Raw genomic sequence first — 9,755 nt, forward strand, 5'->3', positions numbered from 1 at the left:
GGGACGCGGAGCGGGGCCGGGCGAGCCCTGGGCTGACTCCGGATGGCCTGGCCGCTACCTGAGCCCAAGTTGGGACAATGGAACTACAGTTCCGGGAGCAGGGCACACAAGGACCCGTCCCTCCTTCCCAGTCACACCCTTTTCTGGACTTCCCTGCACCCGCCCAGCGTCCTGGGGGATCCGAGTGAGGCTCTCTGCACCTTCCTGGCCAGTGTGGCTGCGCCCAGGTGGTGCCAGCCAGGTGCTGCTATTGCAGGTGGGAGTAGCACCCAGTCCACGAGGAAGGGTTCAACTCGCTGTGTGGCCCTTTCTCTTGAAAGTCCCCGTCCCCCTTTAATGTCCTGTTTGCCCAGTTCCAGGGGGCGTAGATGCACCGACCTACTGGTGGAAAGTACAGGATGAGCTGAACTTAGTGTAGGTGTGGGTGATAGAGACCTTAATTCTCATTTATATTGACACCAAGGTTGGCTAGGATCACAGGCCAAAGGAAACGTGTGCTTAAGACAATCATCCCTGCCTCTAAAATTGGTAAATGCTTTGCAATTGTCAATAAAACAAGCACGCCTTTACTCCTTTGTAATTTTTTTTTTTTTTAATCCCAAGGAAGTATATTGCTTCCTTCTGGTGTTATCTGTCAGATGGGAATGGTTATTTACAGTGTGCTTGTGGTTGAGATAGTTATCCACATGGCCTGCGATGTTTAGAATGAGGCACTGGTTAGTTGGAGGTGTTGTCAGGCGTTTTTATAACTTTGTCATTTAGCTATTTCTGTATGTGCCTATAGGCCCTTCTCAAAATTACAGGGTGTAAGATATGAAGGGACTATAGAGATCTTGTCTGGTGATTCCCTTGTTTTTATTCAAAAACCCTCCTTGTTATAGTTTCAGCCATGGACTTCATATCCTCAAAGATTTTGTCACTTAAATGAAATCACATATATCACTGTCATGGATGTAATGCTAATAAGCAATAAAGTTAAATGAGTGTACAAACACTTAGATGCTGCTCTTTGCGAATAGTCGCTTAATTTAGGCTGTCATTCTTCTGATCTTGGGTTGATCACATGCTGGCAGTATTAAATCAGATATTGTAAAAACCAGTAACTGCTCACAATATATGGTCTGCCAGTCATATCCTAGACATTTCTATGATGTCATCAAAAGCAAATTAGAATTTCTGCTCAAGCTTCAATAACCAGCGTAAGCCCAAGGGTTGATTTCATGCCTGCCAAAAGTAAAGAAACTTGACATTTTATTTAATTGCAATTTCCAGAAGGCTTTCTGAAATATTGTAAATAGCTCATGAACCTCTTTTTTGTCCTTTCCTCTAGTTTAAAGTTAATCTCTTTACCTCTGCTCTGAGCATCCCCCACCCAGTCTTGGGGTGTTGATGTCTACATCAGTTGTCCCCATTTAAATTACCTTTACTCTGTGCCCTCTTTAAACTCTTTGTCTCCTGGCTGATTGCCTTCTACCATTATGTTTCTTGTTTGAATAAAAAGTATCCCTGGATTCCACGTTCCTGTATTTTTACCTCTGTGTCTTTCTACTCTGACAAACATCTAGAAAGAATAGTGTTTCCTTACAGTGTTCACTTGCTCAATTTCCATTCTCTTAGCACATTTCATTGTTCTTTGTCGAGGCCTTTTGTTAAATCTAAAGGACACTTTATATTCCTTATTTCTCTGGACCATTTTATAGCATCTGACACTGTTGACCACTCTACCTAACATTTGATATCCATCCATATGTTTTACTTCTTCCTCTCTAGGCCCTTTCTTGGTCCCTCTAAATTATATTAACTGAAGGTCTGTTGTCTGCCCACTATTGGTTACTCCTTGGTGATGAGAAAAGGTCTTTAGTGCCCGTATCACTCTCCTGGGATCATTTGCCTTCTTTACACATGCACAACCCTGTCTGGTTGTCAGTCCTTATTTATCACTTCATCCCCATACTACATCTCTTTGTAAATCTCTTTATAACATCATATATTTCATTTTTTCACCATCAACCCAGTAATTCAAGATTTTGCATCATGCTTGCACTCCTCTAACTTCAAATCGCTCTTCCCCTCTCTGGCTCCATGCTTTTGCCTTGGATAAGGCATGATTTCTTGTCCACTTCTCTTACTCCTTTTGAAAGGGAACAGCGACGCTCAACAACTAGGCCACACACACCGAGAGGTCCGACTGGAGATTTTATTCAAGGAGGGGAGCAGAGAGAAAGAGCAGAGAGAGAGAGAGAGAGAGAGAGAGACAGAGAGAGACAGAGAGAGAGAGAGAGAGAGAGAGAGGGAGAGAGAGAGAGAGGAAGAAGAAGAAGAGAACAAAGAAAGGAAGGTCCTTTTATTGGTTTTGGGCTGGACTATTGCTTATTTATGAGGAGTGAGCTACTTTTAACCTATCACAGGCCAGGTTGCCTTTTATGGTTTAACTTTTCTGTCTTGCTGTGGCCTTGGTGGGAGGGAAACTAAAGATAAGAGCACGAGGTCATTTTAAGAGCCAAGAAGCACCAGGAAAATGCAGCCTGTGATGGCGCCATCAAGTCCCTAACACCTTCAACTTGTCTTCCTCAGGTCTGGCTCAAAACTCCAATCCTACACTCTCCCATCCCTCTGAGAAGAGGGAACTTTCTTAAACTGAAATCGGATTATTCTTGGCTGCTAAAAACCAGTTAGTGGCTTCATGCTTATTTGCAGCATCCTAAACTATTTAGAATGTTTACTGATGCTTGGCAGGTTGTGTTGCCTCCTAGTAATCTGAAAGAAACGAGCAAGGAAAGGAGAAACTACCTGAATGAGATTGTTTCAACTTCTACCTTGAAACAAACATTTTGCCTTCCTTCCTGACTCGGCTGTTTTCATCTGTGTTTATGACTGTGTCAATATCATTCACTTGGAAACCTGTTCTCTCATGTTTTCCTTCCTTATTTCTGCCTCCAGTTTATCTCTTCATTGTTTGCAAATGCTTCCTATCCTTTTTGTGGGGTTGGGTGTACATTGAGCCCGGGACTTTCACACTGAGCTCAACTGCCAGCCCTTTTCTTATTTAGTGTTTTTTAAATTTTGGAGTCAAAAGTTTCATGAAGTCTCCAAGTTTTCCAGGCTGGCTTTGAACCTGTGATCCTCCTGCCTTAGCCTCCCACAGTGCTAGGATTATTTGCCTAAGACATACTTCATCTTGTCACTTCCCTGCAAAACTCGATGGGTCAGTATTGGAAAAAAATGAGTTCCCAACCTTTCAACAAGTTTAAGTGTTTGTTAGATGACCTAAATCATCTCCATTTTCTTAGCTTTTATTTTATCCAATTATACTAAACTATGAGCTAGGAACTTTACACATAAAAATAGTTTCCCCCATATCCTATACTCTATTTATTCTCCCCCTCATATTTCCTATTTTATTTATTCTACTTGTTCCGTGTGTGTGTGTGTGTGTGTGTACTGCTGGGGATTGAACCCAGAGACTTTTCTGCCCTTTTTTATTTGTATTTTTATTTTGAGACAGAGTAAGTTTTAAGTCACTATGTTACCCAGGTTGGACTTGAATTTACAATATTCCTGCTTAATTAAATCTCTTAGAGTGCTGGGATTACAGGTATGTGCCTTGCCTGGTTTATTATACATTTATTTCTGTTTATTTTTTATTTATTCTACTTATTTAAAACTTATCTTCTTTAAAGATTTGCTAGCTTGCCTCTTCCATTAGTTTGTGCCTTTAGTTCCTTATGTGACTATAAATCTTTTTCTGATTTCTCATTAGCATTTTATTTCTATGTTTAAGTACATAGTCAACACAGGCTCCCTTTGTTCAGAACAGGTATCTTCATCACTCATGCATACATGTACATTAGGAAATTATCAGTTCTGTCTTCTGAGTGGTATTTCGATGCATTTTGTAATCTATTCAGACATTATGTTTACTTTCCTCTTCCTCATTTACTTCCCTCCAGATTTTATGTATTAAGGCAAGAGGTTTAGTCCTTTCTGTAATACTTGTAAAGAAAACTTGTGAACAAAAATATTATGGTTGTCTTCAATGGAAAACCAGGCATTGTCTAATCCTGTGGGGTTTCTGTACCTTTCATTGTTTTGAATTGTTTTACGTTGTTATAAATTGCGTAATATTTATAGTAATGCAAATGATTCTTCTCTATAAAATGCAAATTGTGTCTCATTTGGGATTCAGTTAATTATTGCACTGTGAACACTGAACAGATTTAAAATTTTACAACTGCAATATTAAGCAAATTTATTTCACCATTCCCGCTGACCCTTATATTTGTAGTTTTTAAAATTTGCCTTTGAATTGGTTGTAATATATTACTGGTTGCCTTTAATGAATGGATTCAGTAAAAGCTTTGACACGTTCATTTTATATTTGATTGAAAGTCAAAATTATACCTTCTTTTAAAAATTATCTTTTAGCACATGGATATGTCTCCAATTTAGTAAATATTAACATTTGTTAATTTCAGATTACAGATCATTTCGTGAAAAACACTATAGAAAATTGAGATACTTTTTTTCCTTAGGATTTTTAGGATCATGGTAGAAAATATTTTCAAAACTGAATTTTTGCTTATCTAGATGAGAAGACAGTTTCCTCTAGAAAATTGAAAAATGTTTATTTTTAATCATGATGAATTTGAACATCAGCCTTTAGAAACTGTGATCAACTCAGGTGTGCCCCAAACAAAACAAGTAACCAGTTTATATTTACTTAGCTACTTACAAACTTAACATGAAAAAATAAACCCAAGAGGAGCTGGGTATTTAGCTCAGTAACACTGTTCCTGCCTGGCAAGTGCAAGGTCCTGAGTTCAGTCCCCAGTACCAAAAGAAAACAAAACAAGAAATTCTGAAGTCTTATTAATTATTTTATGTTTATGTATTTTTTTTTAATTCTAGAAGTTTTCATCTTAAAATGATACAAAAATCCCAATAATTGCTTGGTGTTTGTAAAAAGTAAGTTTCATATATTACCTATTAGTTTTCAATATAAGAAAAACATTCTAAATTCAACTGTAATTGCGAGTGTCGAGTTTGTCTTTAAATTAATTGTAGTCACTTGAAATTACGTTTCTGGTGCTTTTCACCTAAATTCTTTTCTTATCTCAAGTGCATCTTTTTTTTTTACTTCCTTAACTTCTCTTCTATGTTATTTGTTTTTAGACCAGTTGTGTTTCTAAATACCTGTACTTGTAGGCAAACTCTTCTCACCATACACTGGTGACCTGTGGTGTAATAGTTTGGGCACAGGTGGAAGCAAAGGATGTGAGAAAACAGTGGACAGATTGGAAGCAAATGTAGAAGTGAAATTGGGAAAATACAGTGGTGGATTGAGTGCCTGTGGGAGAGAAGAGAGAATGAGGTGACTTCTGGTTCCGGCCTGAAGAACCAGTTGGTGGCCGTTGAGATCACTTTCTGGGAAGACTGGGAAGGAACAAGCTCAGGTAAGATTATTGCAGTTCTTTCATTTCATTCTTGTTTACTTTAAAGTATGTTTAAAAGTTAAAGCTCAGAAAATACAGTACATACTGAATTCTCTTGTACGACATTTCGCTTTGCCCTACCACCCTTAATACTCTTTAGCTCAGGGTGAAAATGGAAGCGTTCATCCACTCCATTCCCACCTTACATTTTTTCAGGTGAAACCAACACTTTTCATCAAAGGAGAGAAAAAAATGTAGTGAGACAATTACTTTGCCCTGAGCCTTCCTGAAAGACAAAAACAACTTCTCCTTTCTATGAAATAGTTACTTTAGATTAGCCTGAAGTTCACAGTTCACTGCTTTTTAAAAGCCCTGGTATCCCTTAGGGAGCGTGAATTATCAATGCCTCCCATTGTTTCTGAGGTGAAGGATGTTAACCATTGATGAGAGCAGATCAGGGCAATTGGAAAGGGAAAGGAAAATTCTAAATGACCTGCCTGGTTTCATAGCCTCATGGCCCAAATGGTGCTGACATTTTCATTAAGCAGGTCAAGAAAAAAAAAACAAAAAACAGTGGCAGTTAATTAGCTTAGAGTTTTCTCAGCTGAATTGGCCCAAACTGCTCTAGGCCCCAGGTAAGTCAAACTGCATCTTGGCCTTCCACTGTACACTGTATCACCTTTGAATGCCCATAAACAAATTAGGGCTGCTTTGGGGTAAAGCTGTGTTGCTCACAGGGATGTGTGAAAATGTATTAAGTAATGTCTGTAAAGCACTTGACATGATTTATTCTTTAGCCAGTTTTTCCTAAGGGGTACTTTGTCTCACACACTTCTAATTGCCATCCAGCTAGAAGATGAAGAGCAATCTTCCACTAAACACTTAGTGGGTTGAAGAGATGACTCATATAGATCTTTTTACTCCCTGTACACAGAAAATACACTTAACATTCCTCATCATGAAATTCTGCTTTTCTAACTAGCATATTCTTTTGTGACATTTAGATATCATTTTCATTTTGCAGGAGTGGCAGGTAAAACTCAGTGGTTGTTAGAGAAAAGTTTTTACTACGGGGGTAGAATAATGTAGTAAAAAGAGCGTAGGTTTTTTAAAGAACACTTGGAATCTGACACCTGGCTGTACCATTTACTAGCTAAACAATGAGGCAAATCATTTTACCTGTTGAACTTCAATTTTCGTACTTGTAAAATGAAGATAATAACACCTATCACTCAAGGTTGTTTTTATGACTAAATGAGGAATGTATAGTTCCTGACATTTAAATGATGCTCAATAAAAACTTCTTTCCTCCTTCAAACTTCCTCATCATTAGTGAACTCATGAGCAGTTGTTCTTCAGTCTCGTACTGCTCTGTATCCGCAAGTAAACATACTGTCACAGAGACTGAACGCTGAATTAACAGTCACCTGTTGCAGAAAGTTAAATAATATTTGGTCGAGCCTGTTAAACAGCAGCGTGGCATTAAAGGGCTCACCTTTAGTTAATCCATTTTTTCACCCTATATCCAAGTTTTGAATACATTAGTTTAACAATCCCATTGTTCTCTTTGGAATATAAATAACCTACTAACCTCCAGATGTTATTTTCTGTCTCACACACACATGCACACTCACACTCACACACACAGCAAGTTTCATTATGTTTTGGCCTGATTGTTTACATAGTTCAGCAAAAGCTAATCAAATGCTTCCTTGAACATTCAATATTGTTTGACTTACCAAGGCTGAAGAATTAAATTCTGCCAAGTAATTTTGTTAAGGAATATTGGATTTGATCATTTAAATGTCTCTATTATTTTTCCTCCTATTCCAAGACTAGGAAACCAACCTCAATAAAATCTGTCCACCAACTTCACCTTCATTACATTTAGATTCTGGCAAATTATCTTCTACTTAAGGTCACCAAACACCAAACATGTCAAGATACCTAGCTGGCCAGCAAGTGATGTGACTTATCGCCTGTAGGCTTTAACCCTAACACAGCTCTGTTTTTTCTTCAGTGAGATTGGTAGGCATTGCTCTTTCATCGTGGACTATTTCATATCCTGATAAATGTCTTCTCAAATATGAATCCAGATATGACCTTATATGACAAAATTGAGTAAAAATTCTTTATTAGAGTGAAATATATAATTTTTAAATAATTTGATTCCTGGTGAGAAGGCAGTCAGCTTCTTATTGCCCCTGTGCCAGCAACTTTATTTCAACAAAATGTGTGAAGACCCAATAAAGATATTAAATTCTAAAGGTGAACTCCTGAGTAGTTCTTCAATCTCATACTGCTCTGTGTCTGCAAGTAAACATATTGTCACAGACACTGAATGCTGAATTAACCACCTGTTGCAGAAAGTTAAACACTTAAATAATATTTGGCTATTTAAATTGAGAGTTTCAAGCTATTTTTTAAAAAAATGTTTCATTTGATATTGAGGGTTAAAGAGTTAGAAATACATTACACAAAGAGAACAGGCTGCACATAGCAGAAAGTAGACAACACATAAATACCAAAAGTGTTACTAACCAAATAACTATTATTAAATATTACTCATCAGTTCTTTGTTTATTGATTGATTGCAGTGATAAGGATCAACCTGAGGTCTTATGTATGGTAGGCAAGTACTCTACCAAGTGAGCTACAACCCTTTATAAATTTTACTTTAAGACAAGGTCTTTCTAAACTTCCCAGGGTGGCCTTGAATTTTCCCTCTAAAGTAGCTGGAACTAAAGACACCATTTCTGGGTATGTATTTATTTCATAATCTGCTGTGTCTTAGTCATCAGGCTGCTTTATGAAGTCATCTGCTTTTGTACTAAATCCTAGAAATCCTGGCTGAGTTCCCGTATACATCTGACAGTTATGTGGACAGTTTTGTTCTATGCTTCAAAGTTGCTACTCATGAAATACCAGTAGTGAATGCAGGCCTTTCCATGAAATTCTGAGGTTGGCTTTCTTTGAAGACAATAATTTTAATCCATGAGCCCTTTGGCAAGCATTGGAAGATAACAGAAATCTATCAGTGACAATACACAGTGACGGTTCAGTTACTGGGTAGTCAAAAATGTCAGAGATAAAGACAGCAAACTTCTACACTGAGGAGTGGCATATAATTCCTTCATGAGAATTTGCTCTATGCATTTTGGACAATGAGAGCACAGACACATCTCCAGGGTCTTCTGATATATTTTATAATGGATACAATCTCAGAAAGATGCACACAGGTTGTCTTTTATTTATAAAATGTATCCTTTTATTTGGTCACTGATCAGTTCATATGATCATGTTGAGCTAATTTTTTAAAAAAACGTGAAGAATAATAGTTATTTTTGCCATCACTTCTTTTATAAGGCAAAGCAACAAAATTTTAGAGGGATCATAGAAAACATAAAAGATAGTTTTATGTGTAAAGAAATCCCATGTTTTTCTGAATCAGATACACATTTGTGATAAAGAAAAATCAAGTCGAGAACTTCGAACCACCTCTTAAGACAGGACCATATGTGCATGAAGAAAACATGGTTCCATACCTAGTAACATAAAATACAATATTTTAAGTAACAAGGTGACACATAAGAAAGAAGTCTTAACTCTTTGAGAAATGAGGAACTTGCAATTTTCATTGCTTGATAATCGAAGGCTTGACAAAATCAATACACATAACAGAAAGCTATTCTGATGGTAATATGGAATTTCTTCCATGTATGCAAGTCAAATAAAACCGAAAAGAATAAACTTTTACTACCTTTTGTTAGGTGAAAAACAAATAGTTGAAGATAAGCTGTCTTTAAAAATACAGAAAAACAAATTCTAGTTTTACATTAGTACAATAACAGAAAAAGTTTCATGAGCTTTCTGCCCTGTTTAAAATTATAAGTAAACCTATTGAAATGGAGTAAATTTTATCAAAAATTGAGTGTATTTTCTTGTTTCTTTTCCAAATCATTATCTGAAGTTGAGGCAAGTAAAATTTTTTTCTGCGTGCCTATAACTTTCTGTATGTTTAAAGATTTGTCCAGGGGCTGGGGATTTAGCTCAGCGATTCGATGGCCTGCCTTGCAAGCGCAAGGACCTGAGTTCAATCCCTGGTACAAAACAAAAAAAACAAACAAACAAAAAAAAAGATTTGTCTTACACAATCCTTTTTATATTCTAGAAAAACCAGATCGTTGACTGTAAAATAGAAGTATTCTCCTCTCTTTGAAAATAATAATACATTTCAAGATCTTGCATTCATATGCCTACTTTTTTGTTATGCTTGCTTCAGTGTAGCCTTTTTTTTTTTTTTTTTTTTTTTTTTTTTTTTTT

General features: G+C 37.0%; 1 long non-coding RNA gene across 1 annotated transcript in view; it reads left to right on the top strand.

Moving 5' to 3' along the window:
• The first annotated feature begins 5,177 nt into the window (after positions 1-5,177).
• The window catches only part of LOC104847864, a 14,703-nt gene continuing 10,125 nt past the window's right edge, over positions 5,178-9,755 (top strand). Inside the window, exon 1 of the long non-coding RNA XR_776254.2 lies at positions 5,178-5,453. This is a non-coding gene — a long non-coding RNA (uncharacterized LOC104847864). The remainder of the gene's footprint in view (positions 5,454-9,755) is intronic.

This window comes from Fukomys damarensis, unplaced genomic scaffold (assembly GCF_012274545.1).
Source record: "Fukomys damarensis isolate Sample0158 unplaced genomic scaffold, DMR_v1.0_HiC HiC_scaffold_4, whole genome shotgun sequence".
NCBI lineage: Eukaryota > Metazoa > Chordata > Mammalia > Rodentia > Bathyergidae > Fukomys > Fukomys damarensis.